Source organism: Notamacropus eugenii, chromosome 1 (genome assembly GCF_028372415.1).
Source record: "Notamacropus eugenii isolate mMacEug1 chromosome 1, mMacEug1.pri_v2, whole genome shotgun sequence".
Lineage (NCBI taxonomy): Eukaryota > Metazoa > Chordata > Mammalia > Diprotodontia > Macropodidae > Notamacropus > Notamacropus eugenii.
The window spans coordinates 682,518,828-682,530,470 of NC_092872.1; the positions used below are offsets into that span (position 1 = coordinate 682,518,828).

Genomic DNA, 11,643 nt, shown 5'->3' on the forward strand with positions numbered 1-11,643 from the left:
CTACTACGTGAAGGGAAATGTACTGATGGCTGAGCAAAATAATAAATTGGAGATTATCACCACTCAAAAATTCTTATGATCAAAAAAATGTATGATGTTACAAGGCTTACAAATTACTATACCATAAAACATAATGTGCAAATAGAAATGAGAGGTCCAGTCAAATTGCAGTGAAACTTAAAGACAAGATGACTTTTCTGGAGGAGAAAGATTAGATCTGGAACTACGAATATGGAAGTAACCTGTTTAGGGTAAAAGAAAGCTTTTTTGAGGAGGAACATCTGAATTGTGCAATGAAAAATAAGGTAACATACAACAGATACATAAGTTCATTCCCTTTCCCTAATAGATACCAGAATCCCTGGCTATATAAGTTTTAAAATATATAACTAGCCAATATTTATGAACCTTTTGATAAAAACTTAATTCTTCTAGTCACAATTCCTTCAGGAGAGCAGGAGAAGGTTAGTTTTTATCACTGAGAAGAAGCATTTCAAAGTTCACAATCATACCTATCCTTTTCAAAGGCAAAGTAAGGTTGATGTAGTGGTCATATGATAATTCCCCAGAAATGCAGCCGGCCCTATATACTAATAATTTGTTTCATTAAGTTATAGTTTTTGTATCTTTAATTAGCAATCCTCTAGGCCATCCCACAGTGGGCTAGACAACATGGGCAGGAAAGGATTCTTATGTGGGGAGGTCTATATTTTCTAAAGATCTACTCCCTGATATTATCTACAAAACTGAATCCACTTAAGAACTGTTGATTTATTTATGCCATCATAGGCAATAAATAAACATCTGCATAGCAGCAGTTCTATTTTCTCCATGTGCTACTATGTTTTCTGATTGGGGGAGATAAAAATAGTTCACATTCATACCATGTTAATGTTTGTAAAGCACTTGGCAAATGGTTTTTCATTTGATCCTCTGAAAAACACACGGGACAGTGATTTGTTTATCTGTGTTTTACAGAAAAGGAAATTTTTGCATGGTTAGGATGAATGGCTAAGTTGAGTGACTCAAGCAGCTTTTGCATCCAGGTCTTCCTGACTTCAAGGCAAGCCTTTGATTTTCTCCAACATGGTGCATATCCAGCTCCTAGCATGGAAGCCATGCCTAGTGACATTGCAGTGGTTCATTGTGATGAAGAATTTTATGTCATTCATTTTGTCTGCTTCAGGAAGCAGCAGCTCAGGAAAGATAACAAACCATATTAGCTTGTCCCTCCCGAGTTGTCTTTCTGTAATAAAGATAGAATAGGGGGACTTTCTGTGAAGAACTGTACTTCTCTATTAAAAAATAACATCTAAAACAACAAAAACAACAATCCTCCCAATGAATTTGTTAGTGAAATTACTATAAACTACAAGGATGAGATCAGTTTGGCATCAGAAAGTTAAATTCCACTCATTATTGAAAGGGTTTAATTAAGTTTAGCTCCTTCTGTATGCAGATTTTTAAAGGACATAATGAGATGCTTGAAGTCAATAAAAACCCAAGAAGTAAAAGAACACTTTTTCATTTATCCCTATCATATAATGAATGCAGTAAACCATCAGGAACATCTGAAGATATTTTACAAGCTGTACCATCTGTCTTCCTGGCAGAAAATCCAGGCTGGTAGTCTGGGGGCTGGGAAGCAATAGTCTCTAGATCTGACACTTACTTAACTTATTGGCAAGAAATGCAATGGCTTGTGCAGAGTTAAGAGTGTTGGGTGACTGGTTGGATACGTGAAGGGAGCAGTGTTTATTTTGCTTTCTTCATCTCTGATTTTAGTAAAATAGTTCAATTTTACATACTTGCTCTATGTCCCTATGTGTATTTACTTGTAATTCACTGCAGGAATAATTTTGAGTCCCTTGGGTAAGCACTGGGGAGAAGGAAAGACTCAGGTTTTTCTCTATCTGACTTTTCTGCCTAAAACATGCTAGTGATGTCTTATATTCGACATATATAGATGTGCCTTTGATTGTGAAACTTCCGTACTATGTGGAAGTACAGGGTTAAAGTCTTATGGCCTCAATCAGGATCGGTTTTGGTGGACAAAAAAAAAAATCTCTGGTGGAAAGGGAGGGTCGGAATGAACTATAATCGTGGTGAGTATGAACTATATCAGTAGTGCTTGTAAGGATATAGAGAAGCCAACAGAGCAGGAAGTGACAGAAATAATGTAGGAGTTAATTGAGATAGGACTAACAGAGCAGCCAAAATGAAGATAGCTGAGGCTTCAGAAAATCTAGGCTAGAGGCCACCAATCAAGGAACTAGGGAAGAGCAAGGAATAGACACATGGGCAAAAGGAAGGCAGGTGAGTAGAAAGATACTTCTATTTCTACCTTCCTTTTAAACAGAGGTAGAGTCTTTCGTCATTTTTTAAGCATTTAAAACAATGTTGATTTATTTTTAGCTTTCAAGATTCAGTTTTATAGGATTTGACTTCTAAATCCCCCTCCTCCCCCACCAAGACAGCATGCAATCTAATATGGAGTTTACATGTATAATATATTTTAATATTCAATTAATTTAAATTTATTTATTAAATAAATTTAATTTAACTAATTAATGTTTGCACAGTTCCACATTAGTCATGATGAGAAAGAAAAATCAGAGCAAAAGGGAAAAATCATAAGAAAGAACAAAATAAAAAACAAAAAATAGAAAATAATATATTTCCATCTGCATTCAGACTCCATAGCTCTTTCTACAAATGTGGATATCATTTTTCCTCATGAGTCTTTTGGAATTGTCTTAGATCAATGGTATTGTTCAAAAGAGCTAAGTCTAACAAAGTCAGTCATCACACAATGTTGCTGTTACTATGTACAGTGTTTTCCTGGTTCAGCTCACATCACTTTGCATCAGTTCATGCAAGTCTTTCGAGATTTTTCTGAAATCCTCTTGCTCAGCATTTCCTATGAAACAATAATATTCAATTACATTCATATATCACGATTTCCTCAGCCATTCCCCCAGTGAGGGGCATCCCCTCAATTTCCGATTGTGTCCATTGCCTTAAAGGCTCGACTTCCCTCATTCTTATAAATGACACACATAAATTTTCTTTGTAAAATAGTAATGAAATGTGTGACTATAACAATTCTCACTTAACTCTTTAAAATTATTTCTTTTTAGTTTTCAACATTCACTTCCAGAAGATTGTGAGTTCTAAGTTTTCTTCCCATGTCTTCCATCTGACCCATCCCAAGATGATGTGCATTCTTATTACCCCTTCCCCGAATCTGCCCCCCACTTTTATCACCACCCTTCCTTCTCTTATATCTTTCCCTTCTGTTTTCCTGTAGGGCAAGATAAATTTCTATATGCCATTGCCTGTATATCTTATTTCCCATTTGAATGTAAAAACAATTTTTAACATTCATTTTTAAAACTTAGAGTTTCACATTCTCTCCTTCTCCACCTACCCCATATCAGGGATATACTGTCCCAAGCTTCAGGCATTTTGTGTAGTTCTTTTCGGAGATACTTCCAGTGATCTGTATATTTGAGGTTCCTCTAAGGTGGTATGATAAAAGAAGAGGTGTTTACTCCTTTCTTCACCTAAGCTCTGGTCTGTGAGTGACCACAAACACTCTTTTCTGTCTTGGAACTATGAGGAAGATTCCCTCTCCACTGCTGCAAAAATTCCACCACACCAGTGATCCTTCTCGCCCCAGGATCACCACTCAGGTCTAAGACCTAGATCCAAGCAGAGGCAAAGGAAGAGAATCCTGCCGCAGCATCAGCAAAATATTGTTTCAATCCTTCTCTGATCAGCCACTCCATCCCCCCACCATTTTGGGGTCCCAACTTCGAGAAGCAGGTGCTACTGTCACCACCACCACTGGGCTGAAGCCAAACCACATTTCTCTTTCCGCCAGGTCTGACAGACCTTACCTACTGAATTTCTAAGTTGTCTTTGGCATTTGTGGGTTGAGAAGTCAGTAAACCACCATAGCTGCCAATGATTCAATCCCTGGAGGCTTACTCTGTGTTTTATAGGGCCTGGTCTGTAATGGAGCATTTTGCACTGGACTGTTGTCTTCTCTACAAATGGTGTAACAGACCTTTCCTGCCCACCTTCCAGCTTGTTTTGGGCTAGGAATTTGTTTTACTCTGGCATTCTGTATGATCTGCTACTCCAGAATCTGTTTAGATTCATTCATTCATTCATTCATTCATTCATTCATTCATTCATTCATAAATTCATTTATTTATTTATTTATTTATTTATCTATCTATCTATCTATCTATCCATCTATCTATTTATTTATTTATTTATTTATTTTTACAGATATATGGAAGGGTTTGGGGAGAGCTCAAAGAATTCCTTGCTTTAAATCCACCATCATGACTCCACCCCCCCACTTAATCCTTTAGAACTATCTAAAACTTTATCTCTATTCTTCTCTACAGAGATCTATTTACATTTATAACTATATATATAGCTATAATTACATGCATATATATGTATATATATATATGGTGTGTGGATATGTGTACAGACATAAATATATATAATTTTTGAGATTTAGTGTTTTATTTCCCCAATTAAATGCAAAGCCTTTTTAATATTTTTTAGCTTCTTATTCTTCCTCCCCACATTCAGAAGGGAAAGCATTTTATATAATATATACATGTGCATACATGCAGAACATATTTCCATATTAGTCATGTTGTGAAAGAAAGCATAGACAAAAGAATACAAAATAATAAAGTAAAGAAAATTATGTTTCAATCTGTATTCAGAGTCCATCAGCTCTTTCTCTAAAGATGGATTGCATTTTTCATCCTCAGTTCTTCAAAACTGTCTTGAAACTTGCATTGATTAGAATAGCTAATTCATTCACGTTAATCATCATACAATATTGTTGTTACTATATACAATATTCAATTGATTCTTTTCATTTCACTTTGGATCACTTCATTTAAGTCTTTCCAGTTTTTGTTTTTGTTTCTCTGAAAGCAACCTGTTCATCATGACTTATCACACAATAGTATTCCATCACAATTGTATAGAACAACATTGTTCAGCCATTCCTTAATTGATGGGTATCTCCCAATTTATAATTCTATAAGTCAATAAAAGAGCTTCACTAAATATTTTTGTACATATAAGTACTTTCGCTTTTAAAAAAAAATCTCTTTGTGATACATAGTCGTGGTATTGCTTTTTCAAAGGGCACTCATTTTTTTGTAGCCCTTTGAGCATAGTTCTAAATTACTTTACAGAATGATTGAATCAGCAAACAACTTTACCAGCAGTGCCTTAGTGTGACAATTTTCCCTCATCTTCTCCAACATTTGTCATTTTCTTTTTCTGTCATATTTGCCAATTTGATACGTATAGGCTGATAGCTCACAGTTGTTTTAATTTTTATTTTTCTAATCTATAGTGACTTAGAGTTCTTTTTATATGACTAGATGTTTTTACTACTTCATCCAAAAACTTCCTGTTCATACCCTTTGACCACTTATCAGCTGAGGAATCACTTCTGTGTTTTATAAATTTGACTTACTTATGTATAAATTTGAGGAATGAGGTCTTCCTCAGAGAAACTTGTAATTTTTTCACACTTACTTGCTGTATATTTCCTGCCAAGCCTAGAGGCCTGTATTGGGCTACCCGAGTCTTTCTTACCTCACCTCCGAGGTCTTCGGCTGGCCAAAACCGGATGCACATATGAGAGAAAGGACGTTCCAGAGTCGAACAGGGGTTGAGCTTTATTACAGGGTCTAGTTACAAGTGCAGGGGGGTCTTCCTTAGGAGGAAGAGGGGGAGATTTCCTAAGGAGGCTAAGCTTAAGGGATTGGAAATAGAAGTACAAGTGGGGAGAGAGGGGGAGGGGAGAGAGGAAAGAAGAGGAGCGGAGCCTACTGTCCTCTTGGCTCCACACGTGCTAAGAGAGAGCTTTCAGGCTTCCTCAATCCTACTTAACCTTCAGCCGAACAGTTTGCATCTCAATACCGTGCTGTTAGGTAACTAGGTGTGCTCCAATCCGGGACAATCTCAAGGGCAGGGAGACTCCACCCATCACGTATCTCCCGGGGAGAGGCGGAAATACCCGAGCTAGCCGAGCTAGCTCAGTCTGACCTTCTCGAACCCCCGCTGTTCATGGAGGGCCTCGTAAGACTCTAAGATTTAGAAGTCCCACTTTTACCCGCCCGAGACCATCCACACGGATTTGAGCTTCCAATCCCAACAATTTCCTGTCATTCTATTTCCCCCACTTACTCTATTCTCTTTCCTTTTACCCTGTCCATTCTTGTGTTTTCTTTCTGACTTTTACCTTCTCCAATCTGCCCTTCCTTTTCTCACCCTTTCCCTACTCTTATCATTTTTCCTTTCTACTTTCCTGTATGGTAAGATGAATTTCTATCCCTAATTGAATGTGTATGTTATTCTCTCTGTGAGCCAATTCTGAGTAAGGTTCATGCATTCCCCCTTATCTCCCTCTCCACTGTAAAATTTATTTCATATCGCTTTTGTGTCAGCTAATTTACTCCATTCTATTTCTCCCTTTTTCTTTCTCCCATTGCATTCCTCTTTCTCACCCATTAATTTTATGTTGTTAGCTAATAATCCCATCGTAATCAACATGAGCACATGTGCTCTGGCTATGCATACTCCTTCTACCTGCCCTAATAATCACAAAGTCCTTAGGAATTACAAATATCATTTCCCAATGTAGGAATGTAAACTATTTGACGTTGTTGAAGCTCTTAAAAATTCTCTTTCCTGATTAGCTTTATATATTGCTCTTCAGTTTTACAATTGAAAGTCAAATTTTCCATTTTGCTCTGATCTTTTAATCAGAAATACTTAAAAGAACTCTATTTCATTGAATATTCTTTTTTTGCCTGAAGAATTAGTCTCAGTTTTGCTTGTTGGGTGATTCTTGGTTGCAATTCTAGCTCTTTTCCCCTGTGGTATATCACATAGTGAATCTTCTAGTCCTTTAATGTACAAGGTCCTAAATCATGTTGTCCTGACTATGGCGCCACAAAATTTAAAAGGTTTCTTTTTAGCAGCTTGCAATATTTTTTCTTTAATCTGGGAGATCTGGAATGTGGCTGTAATATTCCGGGAAGTTTTCATTTTAGTAACTTTTTTCAGGAGACGATTGGTGGAGGCTTTATATTTCTATTTTCTCTTTTCTGCTGCAGAGACCTGTAAGTTTTGAGGTGTTATGCTCCAGTGCAGGCTTGCCCAATCTATGACCAACAGTCCATTCATCATCTGTGGATACTCTAAAGGAGTTTAGGCAGCCTGTGAAAATGTAGAGGATGTTTTCCTCTACATTTTCTGTGGGTAACCTGAAATCCTTTGGTGTACTGCAAGCTACTTTCATGCTATATGTGACCCGCAGGCAGTACATTGTGCAGGCCTGATCTAAAGAGAGGTGTGTTTACTAATCTGTTGACCTGTGCATCAGTCTCTGCAGAACCACAAACATTCTTTTTCATCATGGAACTGAGATTCAGGTCCCAGCTTCCCTTTGACCACAAGGCGTGGTGGATCAGAGTTCCTTCTCCTTGGGACTGAGACCCAGATCCAAGTATTGGCAATGCAACAGAATCCTGTCCCAGGTGCCAACAAATTTATCCATATAATCTTCTTCTTCTAGGTTATCAGAAGTAGAGCAGGTACTGATCTTCATTTATTCTTGATCTCACGTTTATGATATCACAGGAGTAATCTACAAAGCAAAATCTACAAAATCTTGACATGAATTTTTAAACCAATAGCTAAATAAACTCAGTCTTCTATAATTTGGCATGGATCTCCCTCTTCCACACTTATTTTATAAAACTCACTTTCATGTATACTATGTTGAATATAAGCTAGACTTTTTGTTCTTCAAAGTCACTTTCTATCTCTTGGCTGTGCATTTGTACTATTCCCTATGTCTGGACTACATTCTCTCCTAATATACATGTCACAAAAGTCTAGCCTCCTTTCAAGATTCCAATCAAACAGAAATCATATTCTCTATGAAGTCTTCCCTTTCCTCCTCAACTACTAATGCTCCTTATCTTTTCAATCATCTGTTATGTGATTATGTATCTACCTTCAATAGAATTTGCAATGTAAACCACCTATAAAAAGAAATTATTTATTTGTTGACTTTATATTTCATGTGCAATATTATGTCTTGTATGGGTAAATGATTTTTCTAAAGTGATTGTCTAATCGTGTCAGTCTCCTGTACAGTATGCTATAGTGTCTCCCTATTGCATGCAGAATCAAATATAAACTCTTCTCTTTAGGTTTTAAATTGTTCCTAATCTAGTTACTGGATGCTTCTCTGCTGCCTGCAAACCTGCTTATGTCTCCCTCATATATAAAATCACTTCATTTAATCATCTCTGTTTTCTATAGTCCTGTATCACTCATCCTTTACATGACCAAACTCTTTGAGGAAGCCTTTGAAAATTGGGACCTATTATCCTTTTTCTCTCACATCTTTCCTAACTCTCTGTAGTCTGAATTCCAACCTCATCATTCAAATGTATCTGTTCTCTCCAAAGTTACCAATTGCCAAATTTAATGGCCTCTTCCCAATCCTCAACCTTGTTAAACACTTGTAGGCTTTGATAGTATCAATCACCATCTTTGACTTGATATTCTATTCTCACAATGTTTTTTTAAGGAAATTTCTGCCTTCTGATTCACTTTCTAACTACCTGATAACTCCTCAGTGTCATCTCCAGATTTTCCCCCAGGTTCATCCCTCTAACTCCAGGTGACTATAATACCTTTTCTATAAGCTTCTTTTTCTTCTTCTTCTATACAATTTTCTTTGGTTTTCTCATCACCTTTTACTGATTTCAGTAATCTTCTCTATGCAGAATATTCTTAAACTTATTTATACAAGTCTGTCCTCTCTCCTAACCTCCAATTTCATATTTCCAAATTCATAGGTGGCATCTTGAACCAAATATCTCTTAAACATGTCAAAGTAAATACCATTGGAATAAAACTTATTTTTCCCCTGAAACGGTCTCCTTTTTCAACCTCTGTCATTGTCCTAGTCACTTAGACTTACCACCTAGATATTTTCCTTAACTCCTTTCTCTCTTTAAATTCTACCTTTTCAACATCTCTCATGTATGTTACAATGTATCCTCTGACACTGCTATAACCCTGCTCCCAGGCCTCATCTCTTAATATCCAGACTGCTGTAATAGTCTGCTGTTTGGTTCCCCTTTCTCAGACTCTCTAGGTTATCCTCCTCTCAGCTTCAAAGTAATCTTCCTTACACTCACATCTAACCATCTGATCTATTACTCAAGAAAATACATTTGATCCCTAAGATTTCTAGAATCAAATATAATGGTTTTCATTTTAAAATTTTCCACAATTGTCTCCTAACTACCTTCTTAGTTTTCATGAACCTTTTTCCCTCCACATACTCTGTCATCCTAGTTACAGTGTCTTGCCTGTCATTCCTCTTATTAGATATTCCATGTACTCAGTGCATGTAATTTTATTCATTTTTCCTATGCCTTAATGCTATCTTTCCTCCCCTCTGCTTCCTGACTTTCCTTGTTTTCTCTAAACTTTAGTGAAAATTCTATTTTCAACAAGTAGACTTTCCTATCTCACCTCTTCATGCTAATGGATTCTTTCTGAGATTATCTAAAATTTGTACTTTATATATCTTGTTGGTATAGAATTGTTTGAATGTTGTCATCTCCATTAGTTTGTGGCTTCCTCAAGCCCAAGGACTGTTTTTGCATTCCTGTGTATGTCCAGCATTTAAAATTCTGCCTGACACAGGGAAGTAAATAAAGTATTATTAACTGAAATTTCTACAGTCCTCAATCTACTTTTCCCTCCTTAATATAAACCATATTATACATTTATCCCCTTCTTACCTACACTCTGCATTTAAATGAAATTGATCTTGCTGTTCACCATACACAGCACTCAATTTTATGTATTTACACCTGAAATATACTCTCACCCCAACTCCACCTTTTAGATTCCCTCTTTTCCTTGAAAATGATTTTTAAGCCTCTCTTCCCTTAGCCATACACTAAAATGGCAACCTCTCTCCTAACTCTTCTGCTTAAGTGGCTCTCAGGATTCACACCTGTCAGAGGTGTGTACTGGGTTCAGGCTACTTCCTGGGCTCTATCCATCAAAGCTCCACCTGAGGAGGAATCTTCCATTCCTGTCTCCCTCTATCAGGATGATCCCTGGAAATATCTGGAGATAGAAGAGTACCTGACTCGATATGGCTCCCATGCAATATAGACTGACTATCGACAAAACAAGGAAGGTGGCATCCCACTACAGGGAGGGAACCCAGAAAACATGCATTCGAGAGAGCAAAGTTGCTGGGAATCCTTGCCCTCTGTCAGGATCAGAAACTCTATGTGGACTTTAGAAATGTGAAGCTCTTGGAGCAGTTTTTCTGTGCTTACGCAGGTGTCATCTTCCATGCCCCATACACAGGTGTCTGCATGAAGCAGAATAAGAAGCTGACAGCAGCTATTCTGAAGGCCAGAGACCATGGTTTTCTCAGTTACCACATCCCACAAGTACAGCCAAGGGATACTGATTTCAGCAACTTCCATGGAGCTGTGGGCTAAACACATATGACTCCTTCCCTAGCTTCAGATACTTCTTGGTATCCATGTTACAATTGTCAGCAGTCACCTGAGAGAGAGCTGTCCCATCTTTATTGTCTATATCAAGGCCACCTTAAGGAAGAGAGTGGACACCCATCAGAGACAATTCCCGTGGATCCATCTCAAACTTATATTCTCACTGAGAGAGAGGAATCTATGAGTGTCCACTAGAAGGAAGTGATGGATATACTCTTTGATGCTCCAGAGCTTAAGGATGGCTGTAAGAAAGTCCTGATGCCTGAACTTAACTGAGTTTTATCCTCCCCCCTTTTTGAGAAACGAGTCGGAAAATGGTAAGCTCTAACCTAGAGGAAAAGAGGAAACAGGGAGAAGGTAAAATGAAGCACATCTGAATAAGAGTTTTAGATTGCTTTCCTTTTATACTGCTTCTCTCCCCCACCCCCATATTTTAGGTTGTATGGGTAGGGGATGCCTAACTTGTCAAGTCAACCCTTTATAATAAATTTTTTTTATAAAAAAAAAGAAAATTATTTTAAGCCATATCACTTACATAAAGCCTTTCTGTATCTCTCAGTATCTAGCATTATCCTCAAGAAAATTCACATTGATTCATTTTATACTAACTTCTTTTATATGATATCTCCAAGAATACATTTTAAGCCCCTTAAAGATAGAGAATACTTTTATTTATGTCTTTGTGTCTTTAGTACCTAGAACATTGCCTGACATGTAGTAGTAACTTAAAAATTTCTAGTGATAGATCTACAACCTCTTTCAATTTTTTTCTGATGACAGTCATCACCTTGACATGCCTTGTTCCCTTTTGTTTACGAAGTGAGTTAAGCTTGAAGTAATGTATATTTAGCTACCAAATTTCATCTTGTATTAGATGACTCAATGCTTTGGTGACAACTTTTTGGACCAATGCTTTTGTTATCCAATGCATTTATTATCATTTAAGTTTCTTTTTTTAAATTGTGAATTTCGGAAAAATGCTACCTATGAATACATCAAAATTCATGATACCAAAGCTTAA

The 11,643-nt window shown here is 37.0% G+C and overlaps 1 pseudogene; it reads left to right on the top strand.

Moving 5' to 3' along the window:
* Positions 1–10,047: 10,047 nt before the first annotated feature.
* LOC140519792 (small ribosomal subunit protein mS40 pseudogene) lies at positions 10,048–10,817 on the top strand (annotated as a pseudogene).
* Positions 10,818–11,643: the final 826 nt, after the last annotated feature.